The sequence below is a fragment of the Patella vulgata genome, chromosome 2 (assembly GCF_932274485.2).
Source record: "Patella vulgata chromosome 2, xgPatVulg1.2, whole genome shotgun sequence".
Lineage (NCBI taxonomy): Eukaryota > Metazoa > Mollusca > Gastropoda > Patellidae > Patella > Patella vulgata.
This window is the reverse complement of record NC_065880.2, coordinates 3668791-3691622: the sequence shown is the minus strand read 5'-3', so window position 1 is coordinate 3691622 and position 22832 is coordinate 3668791. Positions and strand designations below refer to the sequence as shown.

General features: G+C 39.9%; 1 protein-coding gene and 1 long non-coding RNA gene across 2 annotated transcripts in view; one reads left to right on the top strand and one right to left on the bottom strand.

Annotated features, from left to right (window-relative positions):
• Positions 1-22832, top strand: part of LOC126810675 (neuromedin-U receptor 2) — a 147946-nt gene that overhangs the window by 15235 nt on the left and 109879 nt on the right. The window lies entirely within an intron of this gene.
• On the bottom strand, positions 1115-11416 carry LOC126811370 (uncharacterized). The gene is made up of 3 exons (XR_007675580.2): positions 11261-11416; positions 3060-4299; positions 1115-1618 (listed from the first exon to the last, which is right to left on the bottom strand). It is a non-coding gene; the product is annotated as an uncharacterized LOC126811370 (long non-coding RNA).

The window sequence follows — 22832 nt, the reverse complement described above, 5'->3', positions numbered from 1 at the left end:
CACCCCACCCCAGCCCCACCCACTTGCATTATTTTCCTTACATTGGTTGCAAGAATGGAGCTCTATACTCAAACTCCATCTTCTGGTTTCCGATGTCAGTGTTGCAGGACGGGGGGGGGGGCTAGGTGAGAGAGAGCGAAATGGGGTTTAACGTCCACTCGACACAAACTAGGTCATTTCGGGACTAACATATGGTTTAATTTTATTTCAATAATTCGCTTCCGCGTAGGGGTCTTTTCCAGTGGGAGGAAACCGGAGGACCCGGAGAAAACCCACGAGGTTGGACAGGCGACCCTACTCCTTGTCACGTACAACCAGGCAATTGAAACCACGCCAGTCGACTCAATGACAGACTTTATGATACAGCGCGCACGCTAACCATTCAGCCATCCAACCCCCCGGGGCGCTTGGTTAAGACAGTGTCCAGTTGTTCGGATGGTCCAATAAACAGGGATCCCGTGTACACATTGGTGTGCACGTAAATGAACCCTTGGCAGTTGGAAATCGAAATAAGTGTAGACCGTAGCGCCGCTGCCCGGGCGAAATGTCCCTAATAGCACACTGTATGGTGTTTTCACTTCTCCATTAGCCCAGTCGGTGCGAAAAGTAGTACGTTAAAAACCATTTCATTTCTAATTATAATATTCAAGTTAAGCAGTGAGGGGGGAAGGGGGGGGGGGGGCTGCAGGTAACCAGCGATGTTAGACAGTCAACCCCAATCCTAATCACACATGCTAGTGGGACTGTAACTGCGAGGTTAGGCAGTGGAGCAATTCATCTTCACATGTACGCCAATCAGCACCTACGTTCTTATAAATCGAGTACCAAGATGGTTATAATTTTTTTTACTTGCTGCAGTACATACATGATCATTGTTAAAGGAGGCAAGTCTGTAACTCAATATCATCCACAGTCATCGACATTGCAAACACGAATTATTTGTCAATTTAAATCAACATTGCTGTTGTTATCTTATCGTGAAAAGATGGGTTTCTGATATCCAATATTTAAGACAAAATGAAAATTTCAAAATTCGCGTGCCAGAATGCCTTCTAATGAAGCGACCCGGTGAAAGAACACAACTGATTTGAAATTAGAGTAAAAACAGAAACGATTGAATATAAATCATTTAATATACATTCATATTACATTATTATATGCGTTGCGATCCACTTCTAGGTGACAAAGAGAGAAGGGGGGGGGGGGGGGGTAACGTCAAACCAGGTAATTTCGAGACTGCCATATGGTATAATTATATGTATATTCAGTTATTCGCGTGCATGTAGGTGTCTTCAGAATTTTGGGGGGGGGGGGTGGAGAACCCGGAGGGTTTGGGAAGGCGACCTTATTATCTAAAGCGTATGCGTTACACCACTGGGCCCCCATCCCTTCCTATAAACCGTGTCCTATATATCTATAATTATAATCTTATATTGTATAGTGAAGTTATGTTCGCTGTCCAGGAATCCGTTGTGAGGATCTTTTAACAAGTTCCACTCCACCTTCTCTCCACGAATTCTGCTGATTTGTAAGATTGGAAATTTCAGTTCACGTTGTTTGACGATTGAATTACGATCATCCAGACGGTTATCTAGTTTAAAGATGTAAGAACACGACCCTGTAAAATAAATTTGATAAAAATATTATCCAACCGTTTCTATAAATTAAATAAAAACCAACATACCCTATTTCATTTTGAAGTTCGGTAATTCAAATTTCTGTTAATAGCTCATCGCAGTTTAAGTTAATTACATTTAAACATACATTATGCAAGAGCTAAATCTGCCTAGTTTAGGTCTTTCTTTAGTTCTGAATTGTTATCTAAATAATTAATTAGACATTAATTAGAATATCCAGACCATAATCAACTCTCGATGCCTTCGCTATCCTGCGTTATTTACTGGATTGGAATTCGATATGCTGCTCAACGCTCATTGAGCCTATGTGTTTTAGTGCACCGATTTAGTAATGATGATAGAGGCTAAGCCGAGAAATTCATAAGCTAATATCTCGGTTCAGAAAATTCCCTTTTCATTATCTAGTTTTTAACTATTATAGTGAGAACTGCCACTCTTTATCTAATCTCCCATAATGTATCTTTAAAGTAGCTAAGTCTCTAACTCAATATCATCAAAAATCTTCAACATTGAAAACACTAATTATTTGTCAATTCAAATCAACATTGGTCTTGTGATCTTACAGGGAAAAGATGGGCTTCTGATATCCAATATTCAAGACAAATCGTGTACCAAAATACGTTTCAGCGCCATTTGGAAAAAGGAACTCAAAGAACGCGGCTAGATATATTCCACAAGTCATGTCAAATGGTGTGGCTATATTCTTATCTGGATAGCATGCGCAATAAATATCATCCGTGTAGACTCGAATAACAAGACGCTAAAGATTGCCATTCAATTGAGACTTCTGGTGTATTTTGCAGAACATACCTGATTAGAAATTGCAGTAAAACAAACTATTGTGTTAAAGGGGCTAAATCGCTAACATTTGGGACCTAGAAATTGACACAAGTGGGTCGCAACTCATATAATACTGTAATATGAATGTATATAAACTGATATACATTCAATGGTTTCCGTTTTTACTCTAATTTCAAATCAGTTATGTTCCGCGAAATAAGCCCGCAGTCTCAATCGAATGCAAATTTCTAGCGTCTGGTTATTCCAGTCTACATACGCCGTTTAGTTTGGTGCAATATGTCTAGTTTCGTTCCTCGAGTCTCTTGGTAGAACTGGGGCTGGAACGCATTATGGTACACGATTCGTGTACCAATGGCAAAATGTTTATTTTGTCTTAAATATTGGATATCATCGATGTTGATTTAAATTGACAAATAATTTGTGTTTTCAATGTTGAAGATTTTGGATGATATTGAGTTAGAGACTTAGCTACTTTAAGCGTGAAAGAAAGGCTTATGGCAGTATTTTATACAACTAGATTTTGAAGCCCTGGGCATCAGCCTGCTAAGTCTATAAAAGCATCCACCATTGCTAATAAGACATTATTGGGACACATAAAAAAAACAAATCATTGTCTCTTACCTTTGGTGGACTTATACGGTGGTTTTAAAGCATTTTCTAAAAACAACTGGATATATATAACTGGGTTGTCTTTAACACTGCGTTGTTCCACTTCGATGTACCACTGGAATCCGTTAACGTTGATTCGTGGGCCTTCACACCTCTCATTCATAAAAATATCATTTAAATTAAAAATAGCTTTAACAATTGGTCCATCTTTATTGTTGATTGTATTCACTGGAGAATTGGCAATATTAATTAATGATGTTGCACCTTGACTAATATTAGAGATGTCGCTGCTAATGGGCCTGGGAATGTTTCCCATTACCTGTAGGGCCTTAACCGAGCGGACAGGAACCGTTTTATTCGAAGCCCCACTACTGTTCTGTTCAGCCCGTGTACAATTATCATTCGTGTCTGTTTTAGTCGATTTAAATTCCTTAACACCCCCGTCCGGAACTTTGGTTCTTCGTCTACACAGTGGACAATCAAATAAATTCTTCTTTGCCGATTTTGTAACGTGGTCCTCCAGGCATTTAAAACAGAATTTATGTTGACAGTCAATTGACTTAGGCTGTTTAAAACCGGATAAACAAATACTACACTCTTCCTCGGCGTTTTCATTGGTACATTCGGCCATTTTGTTGTGTGCAGGGGGTGGGGTCCTCTCACCACTTACTAATTTATTTTGGGATTAATACAGTGTATAACTTTATCTCAATAATTCGCTTGACGCATCGGCTCTTTAGATAGGCAGGCGATCCTACCAATGGTCACGTATAAGTCTGGTATCGAAACCAACACACTCAATGAAAAACCTAATGGTCTTAACTTCACACGATGTGCACGCATCGCCTCTTAAGATGTAGGCGTAAAACGGAAAACCCTGGCAAGGTTAGTCAGGCGGCCCTACAAACACACTCAATGACAGACCTGATGAACTTGACTACACACCATTTGCTGCAAATAGGCGCAATTACACAAATAGGCGCAATTACACAAAAACAAAATTCTGTTGGGGTGGACTTGAAACAAAAGCGCAGTTGATGTCTTAATGTAGCTACATGTGAGATAACGTGTATTGAACGTTTGTGACGTCATTGAATTTATATTTATGCATATTAGTTCCTAATTAACGCGATATGCTATTTCTGTGTTGGTAAGTGGTCTTTATGGTCCAATACGATTCGCGGATGTGGCTGTCTGGCAGTACTTCTTATCAACAGAATGCAATAATCAGTGTATCTTGAAAATGTCCATGCTGAAATATAAAGAAATGGAATGAAATGAATTGAGGTTTAATGTCTTACTGTTCTGTTCATGAAGATGATTTTACACAACGCGGTACCCAATTAGGACGTTATGAGCTACACTTATTTTTATTTTATTTTTTTTTTCTAAACAGTATTTATTCACATTGGGGAACAGGCAGAAGCCTATAGATCCCCCCACCCCATAAAAGTACAAACATAAATATATATTGAAAAGTAAAGTAATGTAAAGTAGAGGAATCATTACATTATAAGAAGGCAGGACGGAGGGCCTGACAAGGACAGCTGTCTAGTCATTCGGATGAGATGAAAAACCGAGGTCTAGTGTATACATTGGCGTGCACGTAAAAGATCCCTTGACAGTTGGAAGTCGATATAAGAGTAGGCCGTGGTGCCGCTGTCCGGGCAAAATTTCCCTCATACCACACTGTTTGGCGTATGCCCGTCTTCATTATCCCAGTTCGGAGCAAAACAGTAGGGCGTTAAACCCAATTTCATTTCATTTCATTTAAATTATAAGATGGCTATATACACGCTAATGATATAGTCGCAGATCGTGCATCTGAATGTAAGGGGCAAATTAAAAGAAAATGTTCAGAGTCTTCAAAGGCGGGGCCACAATCGCATGTAGGGCTGTCAGAAATATGTCTGAGAAAACGATGTCCGTTTAAATCACTGGAAGAGAGTAGAAGGCGAGAATGGTGAATTTGATTTTTTCTTCTGTCAAAGTAGTAAGCTGAAGGTATAATTTGATCAAGGTAGCAGAGTATAGATTTCAAAGAGGATAAAGTAGGTTAGTTTCTAGTAGAAAGATCGAGTAGATTCCATTCTCGAGTTGTAGATGGTATAAAAGAAGAAGAAAATAAAGAAGTTTTGCAGAAACTCTTATTTCCATTTTCAACTGTCAATAGGGCATTAACTTGCTGAGAAAAGTATAAATAGGGCTTCATCTTAATATACTATTCAAAAAAAGTAGGGGATATTTGATTTTGGGGGCATAATACTAAAATATGCAAATGACTACGAAAAAAGTCACTATAGAACCTAACAGAAGAAACATTTCCAGTTACATGTGACGCCCAAACGCACCAATAGCTACCGCATGGAATGCAGGTGATGCTTGGGATCATCATGGGGGTCCAACCCAAGATTTGCACGACTCTGACTTTGAATGTTACAGTCATTGTGGCATTGAATTCCAGGGTGGAAACATCAGTTTAATTGTTTTAGTGACCAGAAAACAAATTTTGATATGCGTCGGCTTACCCAAAATGAAAGGTTACGTGCCCTTGGCATGCTACAGATCGGCACAACACAGGCGGTTGTGGCGCGGACGATGAATGTTTCTCAGTCTGTCATAAGCAGGCTATGGTCCAGATACCGTGATACACAATCTGTACAGGACAGACCACGCTCAGGTCGACCAAGGGCGACAACTCAAGCCCAGGATCGATTTATCCGTACCTTGGCCTTGAGAAATCGTGTCATCACAGCAAATCAGATCAGCGCTCGTCTTTAAACAGACACTGGTGTGAGAGTGAGTGGCCAGACGATTCGGAATCGACTGCATAGGGGTCACCTTCGCGCCCGACGTCCTCGCGTGATCCCTTGTTTGAGAGATCATCACATTCAGGCAAGACGTCGTTGGTGTAGGGATCGTCAACACTGGGATAATCGACGCTGGAGCAATGTGATGTTTTCAGATGAGTCAAGGTTCACTGTTGATTTTTTGGACAGACGTAGGAGGGTGTGGCGTCGTCGAAACGAGCGCTTCCAAGACGTTAACGTCATCAGACATGATCGATTTGGGGGTGGTTCTGTTATGGTGTGGGGAGGCATCACTATTGCTGGAAGAACGGCTTTACATGTTGTTGCAGGGCGTGTTACAGGCCAGTACTACCGGGACAACATCTTGGCAGTCCATGTTGTGCCGTTCGCACGACGTCATGGCCGCCGTTTCATCTTCCAGGATGACAACGCAAGATGTCACAGGGCCAGGATCGTTACAGGTTACCTCCAACAACAGAACATCACCACATTACCTTGGCCAGCACTGAGTCCCGACCTCTCCCCCATCGAGCATGTCTGGGACATGCTTGGACAGAGGTTACGTCAACGTCAACAACGTCCTGCCAATGTCCAAGAACTTGCTGCTGCGTTGCAACACATGATTCAATTTTATTTCAATAATTCGCTTGCGTGTAGGGTCTGTAGCAGTGGGAGCAAATCGGAGGACCCGGAGAAATCCCACGAGGTTGGACAGACGACCCTACTCCTTGTCACGGACAACCCGGGAATCGAAACCACCCCAGTTGACTCAATGACAGACCTCATGATACAGCGCGCACGTTCTCACCATTCGGCCATCTACCCCCCCCCCCCCCACCTTCCGTACCCCGAAAACAAAGTGGTTCGGCTACTTTAATCCTTTAGTGTGACCTAAATCGAAAAGATTGCAGTCGGAAGTTATTATATTATTGTGTTTTGATTGTGTGATATTGATTTTGTAGAATTCCTGCTTTTTGTTAGTCTAAAAGAAAGAAAAGCTCCGCAGAGAAATGACATTATTATCTCTTCACTCAGAACACAAAGAAGTAATAAATTAGTTTATCGTGATAATTGATTTATTTGAGTATAAACCAGAGATAAAGAACGATAATTTCTTCTTTTAAATCAACGGTGTTTCAAATCTGTGTTGTGAAATCTGTTCAAACTCAAATGAAATAAAATGAAAAGAAATGGGGTAAAACGTCCTACTGTTCTTACCGACTTGGCGGATGAAGACGGCTGTTCAAATTCAGGTGGGACGATTTACCCAATCCCAATACGACCTCAATAACACGACATACTACCCAATACTACAACAAAATGATGCAAAATGGACATATCATTTGATTTTTTTTTCTAAAATAGAGAGTTATATCGCAGGAAATGCACTTTAAATGCGATACCGATGTCTGGCTGTTTAGCAGTGGAAGTAAACCGGAGAACCCGGAGAAAATCCACGTGTAACATATTTTTATTAGTCACTGAAAATAACCTATCCTCATTGTTTACGTTCACAACAATATGGCGACTTGTTTGTTGCAGCAAAATGAGAGTTACTTGTATTTAACGAATATTTTGATTGGTCGATAAAAATAGCCCAGTCATCAAGGGTAGATAATTTGAATACGTGCCCCCCCCCCACGTAGATGAATCCAGGGGTTAGTGGATTGAAATAAAAATGAGACCACTGGGGATACCAAAGAGGGAGAGAAATGGGGTTTAACGTCCATTCGACACAAACTAGGTCATTTCGGGACTAACATATGGTTCAATTTTATTTCAATAATTCGCTTGCGCGTAGGGGTCTTTAGCAGTGGGAGGAAACCGGAGGACCCGGAGAATACCCGCGAGATTGGACAGGCGATCCTACTCCTTGTCACGTACAACCGGGGAAGCCAAACCATGCTAGTTGACTCAATGACAGACCTTATGATACAGCGCACACGTGCTAACTAATCAACCATCCACCCCCACCACCCACCCAGATACCGAAGATGGATATAACCAGGTATCCTAACAAATAAACCCATGCAGGGGTGGATTGGGGCCGGTTCCTGGCCCGGGCTCCCATGTCGGAGCGGCCCCTTTGAATGACCATGAAAATTTTGAAAAATTAACCCCAAATATGCGATTTGGTGGCATATCTGATTATAATCTCTGTCAAATAAAATATCTCATAAATCGATTAAATTAGGCCAAAACCCCGACCTGACAGTAATTTACAACCATCAACCTGTGAAATTATTAATTAACATATTATCATTGTATCGTCATGACCAGCTATCATCAAATTTTGCTGAGGCCTTAAAATTGATTTTTTTTTTGGAGTTATGAACCATCGGCAGACGTTTCTGGCGTATCCCCACAAACAGGGTGCAGCGACTTAATAATTAGTAAATTTGCGGGCGACAGTGTTGGGAGAATCCGATGAAATTTTCGGAAGAAATTCGGAATCCCCATTGCAGGATTCCGAATTCCAGCCCACACCAGCACACCTGGCCCAGTAAGACTCCAGCGATGGCGTGGCGGCCCTTAAAGTCACCGGCCACATACAACATGATCATCATCGCTCCATGGCCGCTCCAATACCCCCCCCCCCCCTCATATAATGTTCAGCAGAAAAAGTTTTTTAGACGAATTGGACAAAATCCGCCCCTGAACCCATGACGAAACGCAAGCTCCCTATGCCTCGTCACATCATGACATAAATACCAAGGGTGTAACCGGGGATCCTCGTACTAAATTTAAGCTGTCTGTCTACACAACTTAAAGTAGCTAGGTCTCTAACTCGATCAATACCATCTTCGACATTGAAAACAAAAACTATTTGTCCATTTAAACCAACATTGATGTTGTGATCTTACCAGGAAAAGATGGGCTTCTGATATCCAATATTTAACACAAAATAAACATTTTACCATCGGTACATGAATCGTGTACCATTATGCGTTTCAGCGCTATTTGTGACAAGGGACTCGAAGAACGAGGCTAGACATATTCCACAAGTCATGTCAAACGGTCACGCCATATTATGTTGTTCCATTCAAAGCTGTTGTCACATTATGATGCAAATTATATAGATAGTACGGTATTAAGGTGACAAAGGGCACCACAGTGGGTAAGACGCTGTCTCGGTAGCCTGGTGGTCGCATGTTCGATCACTGCATTGACCAAGAAAGTTCATCGGGATTTTCCTATGTGGTTTCCCCTTGTCAGTGGTGCAGGACGGAGGGCCTGACAAGAACAGCTGTCTAGTCGTTCAGATGTGATGAAAACCTGAGGTCCTGTGTATACATTAGCGTGCACGTAAAAGATCCCTTGGTAGTTAGAATTCGATAAAAGAGTAGGCCAGAGTGTCGCTGCCCGGGCAAAATTTCTCTGTCTTCATTAGCCCAGTTCGGAGCAGAACAGTAGGACGTTAAACCCCATTTCATTTCATGTCACGATGAAAGTGCATCGTATGAAACTACATCGTGTGAAGCAGTTTATGGAGAGAGTACGGTCATGCGGTGCTCCATTGTCACACTCTGAAAGAACACAGAGTGGCGCAATTTTTGGAGATAGTACAACATTATGATGCCACCTGTAAATCCATCGTCACTTATGGAAAGTACAAAGTATGAAGCAATTTTTGGAGATAGTACGGCAATGCGGTGCCCCGTACAAATGCGGTGCCCCGTAAAAAGCCACTCTATGAAAATAAATTGTACAGAGGTTTTATTTCTATTGAGTAGAATGTTGCCCTGTTCACAGCTACTGTTACTTCATGAAAGTACATCGCATGGCGCAATTTTTGGACATAATAGGGGTAATACTGGCGTGTTTTCGATTCCCCGGCTGTACATGACAAGGAGTAGGGTCGCCTGTCCAACCGCGTGGGTTTTCTCCAGGTCCTCCGGTTTCCCCCCACTGCTAATTAGACCCCTACACGCAAGCGAATTATTGAAATAAAACTGTACCGTGTGTTAGTCACGAAATGACCTAGTTTGTGTCGATTGGACGTTTAATATCCCTCTCTCTCTCCTTTCTTTCAAGTTTATCCAAGTTTCTTTAAACAAGGACAACTAAAGTGAAAATGAAATTTTGAGAACTTCTTTCTAAAAGTGTAGGTACATATGATTTACCGTCATACAGCCAAGGCTAGATGTAGAGTAACGTCATACAGCCGAGGGTAGATGTAGAGTAATGTCATACAGCCAAGGCTAGATGTAGAGTAACGTCATACAGCTAAGGCTAGATGTAGAGTATCGTCATACAGCAGAGGCTAGATGTAGAGTAACGTCATACAGCCGATACTAGATGTAGAGTAACGTCATACAGCCAAGGCTAGATGTAGAGTAACATCATACAGCAGAGGCTAGATGTAGAGTAACGTCATACAGCCGAGACTAGATGTAGAGTAACGTCATACAGCCGATACTAGATGTAGAGTAACGTCATACAGCCGAGACTAGATGTAGAGTAACTAACGTCATACAGCCGAGACTAGATGTAGAGTAACGTCATACAGCCAAGGGTAGATGTAGAGTAACGTCATACAGTCGAGGGTAGATGTAGAGTAACGTCATACAGCCGAGGATAGATGTAGAGTAACGTCATACAGCCGAGGCTAGATGTAGAGTAGCGGAATCTGCCGAGGTTTGTCGAGTGTGTCACTCTATGACAGTAAATCGTATGATTTAGTATTATATATTATTTAGAGATAGTATGGTATTGTGGTGTCCCTTTCAAAGCCATTAAGATATGACATTACATGTGTTGTCACCCCTATACACACCAGTTACATTGTATGTATTATAATATAGTTCACGTGTTGTAATATGTATATAGATATTCAACTCACAGAGAGGGGGTGGGAGTTGTAAGAAAAAATGTGTTCGATAAACCTCAGGCTGAAACATCTGGTGTCAAGGACGAATGTAAATACAATAGCGCAAATTACAGAGAGAGAGCTGGGCGTAGGGATCTTCAGTCCTGGGAGTACCCGGAGAAAACCCACGAGAGAGAGGGGGGAGAGAGAGAGATCACATGTTTTTTTCGGGGGGGGGGGGGGGGGGGGGGGGGTATAGTTTACCAATTGTAGTGGTTCACATAAAGAACAGAGACTAGAGAGAGAGAGAGAGAGAGAGAGAGAGAGAGGGCAGGGTAAAGTGGATGTAGGCCTATATATTTATCAAATATTGTATCCCGTACAATAGCGCATATTACAGAGAGAGAGAGAGAGAGGGGGGGGGGGGGTAGAGTAGATGTATATATTTATCAAATCCGGTATGTTATTCACCATGGTGGATTAGACGTAGATTGAATCATTGTCATTGTGTTGCTCGTGTTGTTCAAATCATCAACAATTATTAACCTAGGACTCCGTCTAACAAACCCAATATCAACAATGAAGTAACTAACCTTGATTTAGTAGAAACCAATAAAGTTGGTATATTAAATATCCCCCGTTGATATTAAATACGTCGTTTTGTTGTCATTAAAAAAGTCACTTTCATGTAACTGGTTTGTGGAAAAACCCATTTTCGATATCCCACTTCCGTCACACTATAAATAGCTGTAAGTGGTCCTACTTTTATTTTATTAACACATCGATAGCTTTCAATATCCAGTCCTCTCGATACATCTAATATTGTTAATACAATCTAGCACTCTGGATAATCTGTTATTGTTGATACACCGATAGCTTTCAATATCCAGTTCTCAAGATACACATATAAACGTCTGTCTACAAGATTTTACTTATCCGGAAAGTCGATATAAACTAAAATATTATAACCTAAAATGGGCGCATATCTTGAGGCTTAGTTACCAGGGTTAGGGTTAGTGTTGAACTGACAAGGTGTGCCTAGTCGTTTAGACAGGACGAAAAAATATCTCAAAGTTTACCTGCCTTGGTCTTCATTTGTTAGTGGGGGGTTGGATGGCCGAATGGTTAGCACATGCGCGCTGAATCATAAGGTCTGTCATTGAGTTAACTAGCGTGATATCGATTCCCCGGTTGTACGTGACAAGGAGTAGGGTCGCCTGTCCAACCTCTTTGGTTTTCTCCGGGTCATCCTAGTTTGTGTCGAGTAGATGTTAAACCCATCTCTCTCTCTCTCTCTCTCTCTCTCTCTCTCATTTGTCAGGGATGTCGCCTGTGGGTCTAAGGGGGGGGGGGTATGCTTAGTCGTTCGAATGGGACAAACAAAACATATAAACTAAACCTCTACCATTATAAATTGGAAAAGAGTAGACAAAATTGTCATCTCTCGCATTGCACTCGTAACCATAGAAATAAACATTGCCAGGTACCATAATTATATGCTTTTAATTATATCGATTAAAGCTTCCAAAATCAATTATTCAATCGTGGCATTTTGCTATAGAAATGAACAGGAACATTGGTAAAGCCAAACGTCACACAAGACAATTAAGTGGTATGGAATAGTATTCATTGTGACAAATATAATAACAGAAGATCTCCTAGTACTTAAAACTGCCACATTTCATTATTCAATCGCGACATTGTGCTTTAGAAATAAACCCGGGCATTAGTTAAGCCAAACGTCACACAAGAGAAATAACCGGTATGAAATAGCAGCCATTGTAAAAGAATGTAAGAGCATAAGATCTGCGTTTTTCTTAAACAATATGAATCATTGACAACCTAAACATGCATAACATTTCATTGTTTTAAACAATAGGATTTGTTTGTTATACTTATGAATAGCTTAATCTAGTCTAACTTAACGAATTTTTATGTAGTGATCAAGAAAAGAAACATCAAACTGGAAAATCACAAGGGGCGATCTCGGCAGACACCGCTCACACCGGGATCAAACCAGCACTAGAATCGCCCAGTCACTGCGGGGAGTGTGACTTTAGCCCTCTCATCCCATTAATTGTAATGAAATGAAATGGGGTTTAATGCCCTATTGTTCTGCCCCGACTGGGATAATAATGACGGGTGTGTCTGATGAAAGGGATCATAAACATGCGAATTAGTGACAGAGACTTTGTGTCTAATTAACAAATAATTAACAAATAGTTACACGCTTTCATGTTACAGAAAGTAATCAGCGGGTCACTTGAATTAATGCGAGGGGATCAATGGGGAGGTCAGGTCAAACAGCGGTCTAATCAAACATAGGCTTATTTTAATCATACTTGAAATGATACATGGGCATCGTCCAGCAGGAAGGGTACTTATTGACTTGCACGGGAACTTACCAATCGGCAGATGGAATTCAGTCATTCGGATGGGAAGAAATACCGTGTACACATTGGCGTTCATGTAAAAGATCCCTTGACTGTCCGGGCAAACTGTCCCACATAGCACACTGTATGGGGTATGCCTGTTTTCATTAGCCCAGTCGGAGCAGAACAGTAAAACTTTAAACCCATTTCATGTTAATTTTTACAAGAATCTGGACTTTGTAAGTGTGATTTTGATTGTGTCTGTCGATTTGTTGTGTGAGTTAGTTGTATTTTACGTCCGCTTCCACCGAGGTTAAATAATAATGCCTAAAGTAGCAGGAGTGTGTTGACACCAGTCTGGTTATGTTCACAGCAGTAGACATTTGTTTGGATCCCAAATTTTCCGGATTGAAAGCATAAATCAATAATATTCACATCGCGCTCAAAATAACAAACCAAGAACTTCAGGTTGAAAGTGAATAGAGAATTAATAAGGAAGCCGTTAATTTATCCAGCCTAATGAGAAAACGGTAATAGTTCATATTTTTATAATTGGAGGCAATAAAGTAGAAAATAGAAAAAATTATAAAAACCATAGTAGTTGATATTTTGACATGGCCGACATATTTGTTGTACTTGTTTATAATAGTCAATGCAGGAGGACCGCACTAAACACAAACAATACCCACAAGACCAACCTGTGGACAAGACACACGTTTGAAGCAATAAACAACACAAATATATCAAATCCAGTAGGTGAGAAGGAGTAGGGTCGTTTATTCCGAAATGACCTAGTTCTTGTCTAGATCACGTTAAACTCCTGGTTGTATGTGACAAGGAGTAGAGTTGTCTGTCCATCCTCGTGGATTTTCTCCGGGTCCTCCGGTTTCCTTCCACTGCTAAAGACCCCTACGCACAAATGAATTATTGAAATGAAATTGAAACATATGCTAGTCCCGAAATGACCTAGCTCTTGTCGAGACCGCGTTAAAAGCCTTTCTCTCTCTCTCTCTCTCTCTCTCTCTCTCTCTCTCTCTTCCCACTCTCTCTCTCTCTCTCTCTCTCTCTCTCTCTGGTCAATAATGAAATGAAATAAGGTTTATGATCCTACTGTTCTGCTCCTAAACTGGGCTAATGAAGATGGGCATACGCCATACAGTGTGCTATGAGGCAAATTTTGCCCGGGCAGCGGCACTATGACCTATTCTTATATCGAATTCCAACTGCCAAAGAATCTTTTACGTGCACCCAATGTATACACGGGACCTCGGTTCTTCGTCCCATCCGAACAACTAGACCGCTATTCTTGTCAGGCCCTCCGTCCTGCACCACTGACAAGGGGAAACTACGTCGGAAAATCCCGATGTACCTTCTCGGCCAATGAAGGGGTCGACCACCCCGACCTCCAGGCTAGCGAGCCAGCGTCTTACTCACTTAACCACCGTGGCTTCCCTCTCATCTATGGGGGGGGGGCTGAATGGTTAGCACGTGCGTGCTGTATCATAAAGTCTGTCATTGAGTCAACTGGCGTGGTTTCTAATCTCCGGTTGTACGTGACAAGGAGTAGGGTCGCCTGTCCAACTTCGTGGGTTTTCTCCGGGTTCTCCGGTTTCCTCCCACTGCTAATGACCCCTACGCGCAATCGAATTATGGAAATAAAATTGAACCGTGTGTTAGTACCGAAATGACCTAGTTTGTGTCGAGTGGACGTTAAACCCCATTCTCTCTCCCCCTCTTATCTATAAGTACGCAAATAGATATGGAATATGTTAATAGCCCTGTAATAATAACTAACATGTTAATTGAGCACCAATTAAAACCAAGATGGTAATAGATCTGATCTCTGGTGAAAATTATCCAGGCGTACATACCTTCTCAAAAAAAACAACAACATATATTCTCCTTATTATTAAGTGTACTGGTGTGATCTTGGCAAAACATATTTGTTTTCGGCGCTTAAATGGCTTTTTTTTATCAGTTTTGCAATTCCTGGGAAGTTCTGTTTCTTGTTAATACTACTTGTTGTTACTTCATGTGAACATAATGCGTGTTGCCATGGTTACATGAGCAGAAGGGTGGTGTCCATTTACTCTCCTTTAAATTCCAAATGTTAAAGGCTCAATACCACTCTTGTTGTAACTGAATAATATGTCCCAATCTTTATTCTGGTCAACAAATTGTACTATTTTACAATATTCCAATTAATTGATGATACAAATTTCATCTTAACACACCTAATTTAAAAAATTGGAAAAAGTCAACTAAATGATTTGAAAAGTCTGACGTAAAGCTTTTAAAATGTGACTTGTATTTAAAAATATTTTTGAACCCTTTGGACAAGTAAAATAGGATTTAATGGATAATTTACACAACAGGTAGTATAGGACACTAACACATCTAGTACTTAGAATAAGGCTATTTTTTTATTTTCTGGAGCTGTCAAGCCAGCAAGAGTGTTATTGTCCCTTTAAGAGATAAATGTCAATTTGCGAACTTTATAAAGTTGTCGACGTAATGAAATGAACCTTTTGCACCAACGGGAGTAGTGTGCTATGGTGGGCATTTTACTGCTTCCTCCGGCTTTTCGTCCAAATCCACCAGTCAACGGTTCTTTTACGTGCACTTCAATTTTTCGCACCATCCTTACTACCGTCCTGCACCATTAAAAGGGAGAAATCACGCTCGAATATCCAGGCCAAAACGAGAAACGAATCCGTGGGCCGCCCGAGTAGTGAGCAAACGCCCTTACTTGCCGAGCGACTATGACTCCCCTTGAGTAGTGAGCAAGCGCCCTTACTTGCCGAGCGACCATGGCTCCCATGCAAAACACAAATCCAGAACAAGGCTCTGGTTTCTTTTTTTTATAACTGAGTTTTGAAATGAAATGAAATGGGGTTTAACGTCCTACTGTTCTGCCCCAAACTTGGATAATGAAGACGGAAATACACCATATGGTGTGCTATGGGGGACATTTTGCCCGGACAGCAACACTACGGCCTACTCTTATATCGAATTCCAACTGTCAAGGGATCTTTAAGTGCACGCAGTCCCATCCGAACGACTAGACGGCTGTCCTTGTTGGATTCTCCGTCCTGCATCACTGACAAGGGGATACACACGAGGGAAAATCTGGATGAACTTTCTCGGCCAATTCAGGGATCGAACACCCGACCTCCAGGCTAGCGAGCCAGCGTCTTACCCACTAAGCCACCGTGACCCCCCTGAGTTTAGAAATAGGTTCTGGATTTTCTTTGTAGGCAATCACAACTCGCCCTCAGATAATGGACCCCAACCACAATTATTCTTGTGTTTCTAAACTTGAAATGTTAGACTTTAGGGGGTTTTGGGGGTTTTTTTTAATGGGTTTAACGTCCACTCGACACAAACTAGGTCATTTCGGGACTAACATATTTTTTTTTAAAATTTTATTTCAATAATTCGCTTGCGCATAGGGGTCTTTAGCAGTGGGAGGAAATCGGAGGACCCGGAGAAAACCCACGAGGTTGGACAGGCGTCCCTACTCCTTGTCACGTACAACCGGGGATTCGAAACCACGCCAATCGACTCAATGACAGACTTTATGATACAGCGCGCGCACACTAACCATTCAGCCACCCAACCCTCCTAGACTTTAAGTAATAACGATGAGATCTGAAGAGGTTAAAAGAAGAACTAAGAAGATATTAATTACGTGAGAGTATTTCAGGAATTTGTGTTCCCGCGGTGTAAAATTATAAATCATATTTTCTCTTCTACATCTTGATCCCCTTCCAAAACTGTCAACAAAATAAAAATAGTGATTATATCAATTAGGAGTTCCGACGTCATAGTATATTATACTTTAAGGACGAGTGCACGTGTATAATGCCAGATTAATAAAAACAATACCTACACTTTCGGTGCTAATGACTTTGGTACAGTTAGTACTTCCCGTGATCGTGGGGACTTGAAATTTACTCGGGTGGTATAAGGGAGACCTCAATTTGATGAAAATACAGATTCTATTTTGTTTCGTTTTTTTTTAGTTCAAAATTTTGTTTTCCTTGTCTTTACTACACTAGGATCTGGAAGAGTTTTTATAACCTGCGTTCTGGGTGATGTGAGGGATTAGCCAATGAAACGGTCTGTTGGTGTGAAGTGCATGGAACTGAGGGTAACAAACTAGAAACGCTGATTGTTTAATCAAATGGCTGACGTCATAGGGTCAAAAGCCGATCGTATGACCTCTGACCCGACCTTCCACTACAACCGGTCAGATCTTTATGTAGTATAGGCCAACGAAAGTATTAAAAATAATATAGATCTGTATTTTAATCTGATTGGGAGGGGGGGGGGCTTCACGTCAAATTTCAGGCGAATCGATCAACATCTTTTCATTTTACTGACCTTTTGGTGTCTGACGAGAGTTACGTTTTCATACCACAGCCATTTCGCTTGTTGCCTATTTAGATTCGCACTAGGTGTACAAAAATACATTTAGCGCCAAACATTGTTTCCTTTCCAAGTCCCTATAACTCGGTCTGTGCGTGGTTTTCTCTACACAAATCCAACACTGAAATTCGGGTATTATTTTACAAGACCCTTATTTAGTAATCAACTACTACTACTACGTCTACTACCACTAGTAAGTACATCACTATTTCTACTACTACTACTACTAGTACATCACTACTACTACTACTACGTCTACTACCACTAGTAAGTACATCACTACCACTACTACTACTAGTACATCACTACTACTACTAACACTACTACTACGTCTACTACCACTAGTAAGTACATCACTACTACTACTACTACTACTACTACTAGTACAACACTACTACTACTGCTACGTCTTCTACCACTAGTAAGTACATCACTACTACCACTAGTAAGTACATCACTACTACGACTACTACTACGTCTACTACCACTAGTAAGTATATCACTACTACTACTACTAGTACATCACTACTACTACTACTACTACCACTTTTCTAGAAGGGAAGAGGTAGAGACGCCTGACGTACGTACTGTAGAAGAGAAGAGGTACAGAGAGAGAGAGAGAGAAATGGGGTTTAACGTCCACTCGACACAAACTAGGTCATTTCGGACTAACATATGGTTTAATTTTATTTCAATAATTCGTAGGGGTCTTTAGCAGTGGGAGAAAATCGGAGGACCCGGAGAAAACCCAGGAGGTTGAAGAGGTACAGATGCCTAACGCACGCACTGTAGAAGAGAAGAGGTAGAGAGGCCTAACGCATGCACTGTAGATCATTAGGTCTGTTATTTCTGCACATCTCTATCTCTTGTTCAGATGTTTCTAGATTATCACATCACTCATCACTTGTTGGTTATTTTGGGAACTGAAACAGCTAACACTTTCTGTTTTTATGACGTGAATTTTACTACAGGGTCGATTGTCGGAATGACAGAAGATATTAATTTGCACCTGTAATAAAAGCGTGGGTTATGTTTAGAATGTGTTTCGCACCTCATTATTAAACTATTATGAAAGGTGATATGTTTGTCCCTATCGAAACTCCGCCAACAGGTTTGTAGTTGTAAGACAAAAATAGAAAGAAGTATTTTCGACATCAATGTGTTCGATAACTCTATGGCTGGAACATCTGGTGTCAAGGACGAATATAAGGACGAGTGAGAGAGAGAGAGCGAGAGAGGGTAATTCAACACAAACTAGGTCTTTTCGGGACTAACACAGAGAGGGGGGTGTTGGGGATGGGCTGAAAACCAAGGTCCCGTGTGCCCCTGGGTGTGCACGTGAAAGAACCCTTGGCAGTCGCAATTCGAAGAATAATATCCCGGTAGGTGTAAGTCTCCTTACATTTGTTGAATTTATATAAGGAAAATGGCTAATGACCATCTGCTTTATCCATAGAATGATAGTGTAGCTTTATGTATCTACACTTACATTAAATTAAACATTATACAAGAGCTAAATCTACCTATTATACACTATGTAATCATAGAATGATTTAAACATACATTATACAAGAGCTAAATCTGAATATTACAGGTCTTTCTTTAGGCCTCAAATGTTATCTAAACTATTAATTAGATATTAATTAACTTATCCAGATCATAATCAACTCTCGATGTCATCTCTACCCTGTGATATTTTGCGGATTGGAATACATTTTATTAAAACAAATTAAGCGTCAATTTAGATAATCGAGACTTTGTTTTTTATCGTACCAACTTTAGTAATGATGATCGAGGCTAGCCCAAAATTCAAAAGCTAATATCTCGTTTCAGAGTGGAGATTCTCAGCATATTGTCTTTTCGTTATCTATGTGTTTAACTATTATAGCGAGAACTGTCAACTCTTTGTCTAATCTTCCATAATATCCCTTTATTGTTATTCAGTTTGGGGCTAAATTGTAGTTTTGTCGTGTATAAAAATGTCTGCTCTGACTACACCCACATTAAATTAATTATCCTCATTTTGTGGTTAAATTGTAGTTTTGTCGTGTATAAAAATGTCTGCTCTGACTACACCCACATTAAATTAATATCCTTAAATAAAAGTGATTTTATTTATGACGGATTGACAGTTTGAGGTTAAATTGTGCACTTGTCATATACATAAATATTCCGATACAAGATATTATTATTGTTATCTTTAGGGTTCACAAATGCTCCGTGGTCAATAATTTGTCGTGAGATGTAAAGGTAGGGTCACACTAGAGGATTTATCGAGGGGTAACCAATCAAATGTAGGGGCGAACTTTTTCTAGGATTTGTCTTATCTATCAGTGTGACTCAGCCTTAATAATATCAATATTGTCGGTATTTAGGTCTTTTGGCGCAATATTGATTTACTTCAACTTTGATCAAATGAAAACGTCAAAAAATTTAACAATGAATAAAATTGATTTTAATTGTTAGTTAAATATCGCATCTGTTCAATAAACATCGACTGTAGTTGTTTACAATAGGAGATTGGGAGAGAGAGAGAGAGAGAGAGAGAGAGAGAGAGAGAGGGAGATTTAACGTTCCAACGTCACAAACTAGGTCATTTCGGGACTTACATTTGGTTCAATTTTATTCAATAATTCGCTTGTGTGTAGGGGTCTTTAGCAGTGGAAGGAAACTGGGCGACCTGGAGAAAACCCACGAGGTATGACAGACGTACAACCGGGGAATCGAAACCACGCCAGTTGACTTAATGACAGTGGGCTAATGAAGACGGGCATACGCCATACAGTGTGCCATGAGGGAAATTTTGCTCGGATAGTGGTGCTACGGCGTACTCTTATATCGAATTCAAACTGCCAAGGGATATTTTACGTGCACGCCAATGTGTACACGTGACATGAATTTTTCGTTCCATCCGAACAACCATACGTTGTCCCTTGCCAGACCCTCGGCCCTGCACCACTGACAAGTAGGGAGCACGCCAGAAAAGCTCGATAAACTTTCTCGGCCAACGCATGGAACGAACACGAGCCTCTAGGTTACAAAAGTATATTTTCTCCCATATAAAGAATAAGTTTTATGGTATCTGGTAAGAAAATCAATCTGGAAATAAACTCTGGAGATAATTCTCAATGTAATATGACCATCTAGTTTTACACTGATAAGGTTCTAACTGGTTATTCCTGTACGGTATATAAACCCGGTCTTGCCACTTAAGTTCAGATCATCGGTAGACATTGATGATGGTGATGATGAGGAGGATAATGATACCCCTTTAGTGACACATCTGAGTCAGACAGTTCATTAGATTCAGAACTTTCTGACACGAACTCTGATTGAAGGCACTTGAAAGATTCGTGTGAAAGGTATATATCTATGAAGGTTTAGAAATTATGATATTAGTAGGTGCTATATGAATGACGTATTACATATATAATGATGTTTTCCGTATCTTTGTATCTTCTGTGCGCTGACTTTGGTTTCATATTTAACATCTAATGTAGATTTCATTGACATGAGACCATCAAAAATGAACTAAGCATCCATGAAAACCCTAAAAACGATATATTACAAGCCCATATTTGCCTTACCAGAATATATGACATTATTTTCCGTTTTTTCCACCATTTCCGCCAGATTTCCGCCATATTGGGATATGGGTGCATCAAAATGGCTTGGGACATATTACAAGGACGGTTTGATGACATTTGCACCCAACTATAAGTCGCTGTGCTATTTTGGCCGCCATCTTGGATTTTTGCCTCTCCTGAGAGTTGCCCACACTTTCCAGAGGTTGCAAACTGCACAAATCCTCAGAACAGTCCCCCCTACCAGAATCAATCGTCAAACCTTCCTCCCCACATCGTCAATTTGATAAACAACGATTGAAACAAAATATTTAAAGGAGCTAAGTCTCCGACTCAACATTCCCATACTATTCGAAATTAAAACCACGAATTAGAATTAAATACTGATAAATCCAATCAATATTAATGTTGTTATCATGCCGTGAAACTATGGGATTCTAACAATATTTAAGACACATTTAACATTTTATAATCAATGCACGAGTCGTGTACCCTATTGTTTCGGGTGCCATTTTTAATGAACAAATAAAAACATACCCTACAACACAATGTGGAAGTAATTAGTAAAGGCTGGTTCACAAACGGCAAAATAATAATTTTAAAAACGTGTAGAATGCACTAAGCAGGTGTAAACGACTGCCGTTCAATTTGAACTGTTCACATATTTCACAGAACATAATTGATTAGAATTACAATATATTTTTCAAAAATTAAATATAAATCACTTTACATACATTCATTACATTGATATGTGCTTTTAGAACCTTTTTTTTTCTATTTCAAGGTTCCAAAAAATAGAGACATACGCCCTTTAATAATAATGTTTAATTTCATAATCATAGTACACTTTTCTCTATGATGTACATAAATACTTGAGAATTTCGTCAAGGTTTCTAGCATCATTATAGTTTATAGTTTATATCTCGAGATGTAATAAATTCTCTAATACTGTTTCCGAGTTAAACGTGTTTATCAGTAATTGGACATAAAATTGCTTTAGCGATTTTAGGTAATTTAAAAGAACACAGGTCATATTTACATAAATTATATTTAAAACAAAATAAATTGATACTATTAGAGACGGTAGTCTGACTTCCATATAGAGCATGTTTACTACATAAACGTTTATTACTGCTATGATATGAACTAAAATAAAATAATAAAAATCTCTTGTGTAATCGACAATCTATAGGAACATCATTACAAATAACATGTAAAAGATTACTGTGTGTACGCTGAGAAATACAAAATAATCTTCTTATACTTTTACGCCATGCTGTATAAAATAAATGAATATTTTTATGAGAATAATCCCAAAGGTGACACCCATATAATTACATACAATATGTTTTAAAAAATGTATATTTAGTGACAGGTGATACAAATTTTAAATTCTTCAGGGTTACATTTACTCTAACTAAGAAGTTGCTAACAGGGTGTGATACCCAAGTGATTATCTGAGGACATGACCTTAAAGTTGCAATTTCATATTTTTAAAATTTATTAAAATAAAGCCTTAAAATAGATGGTATCTATAAACAGTCCTACCTTGTTAAAGAATAATCCTATTAATACTATAATTCACTATTGCCAGCTGAGAAATTGGCAAAAATATCATTTTTATCTTCAAATTCAAACGTTTGAAGATAACTACTCCATGGTGGAGAATAGAATACAAGGGAGGTAATTGGGAGGTAATTGTGTTATTTCCGGTGTAAATGAGTTTTAAGTGTGAGAATGACACCTATGATCGTATAATAGTGAGTTTACAACCTAAT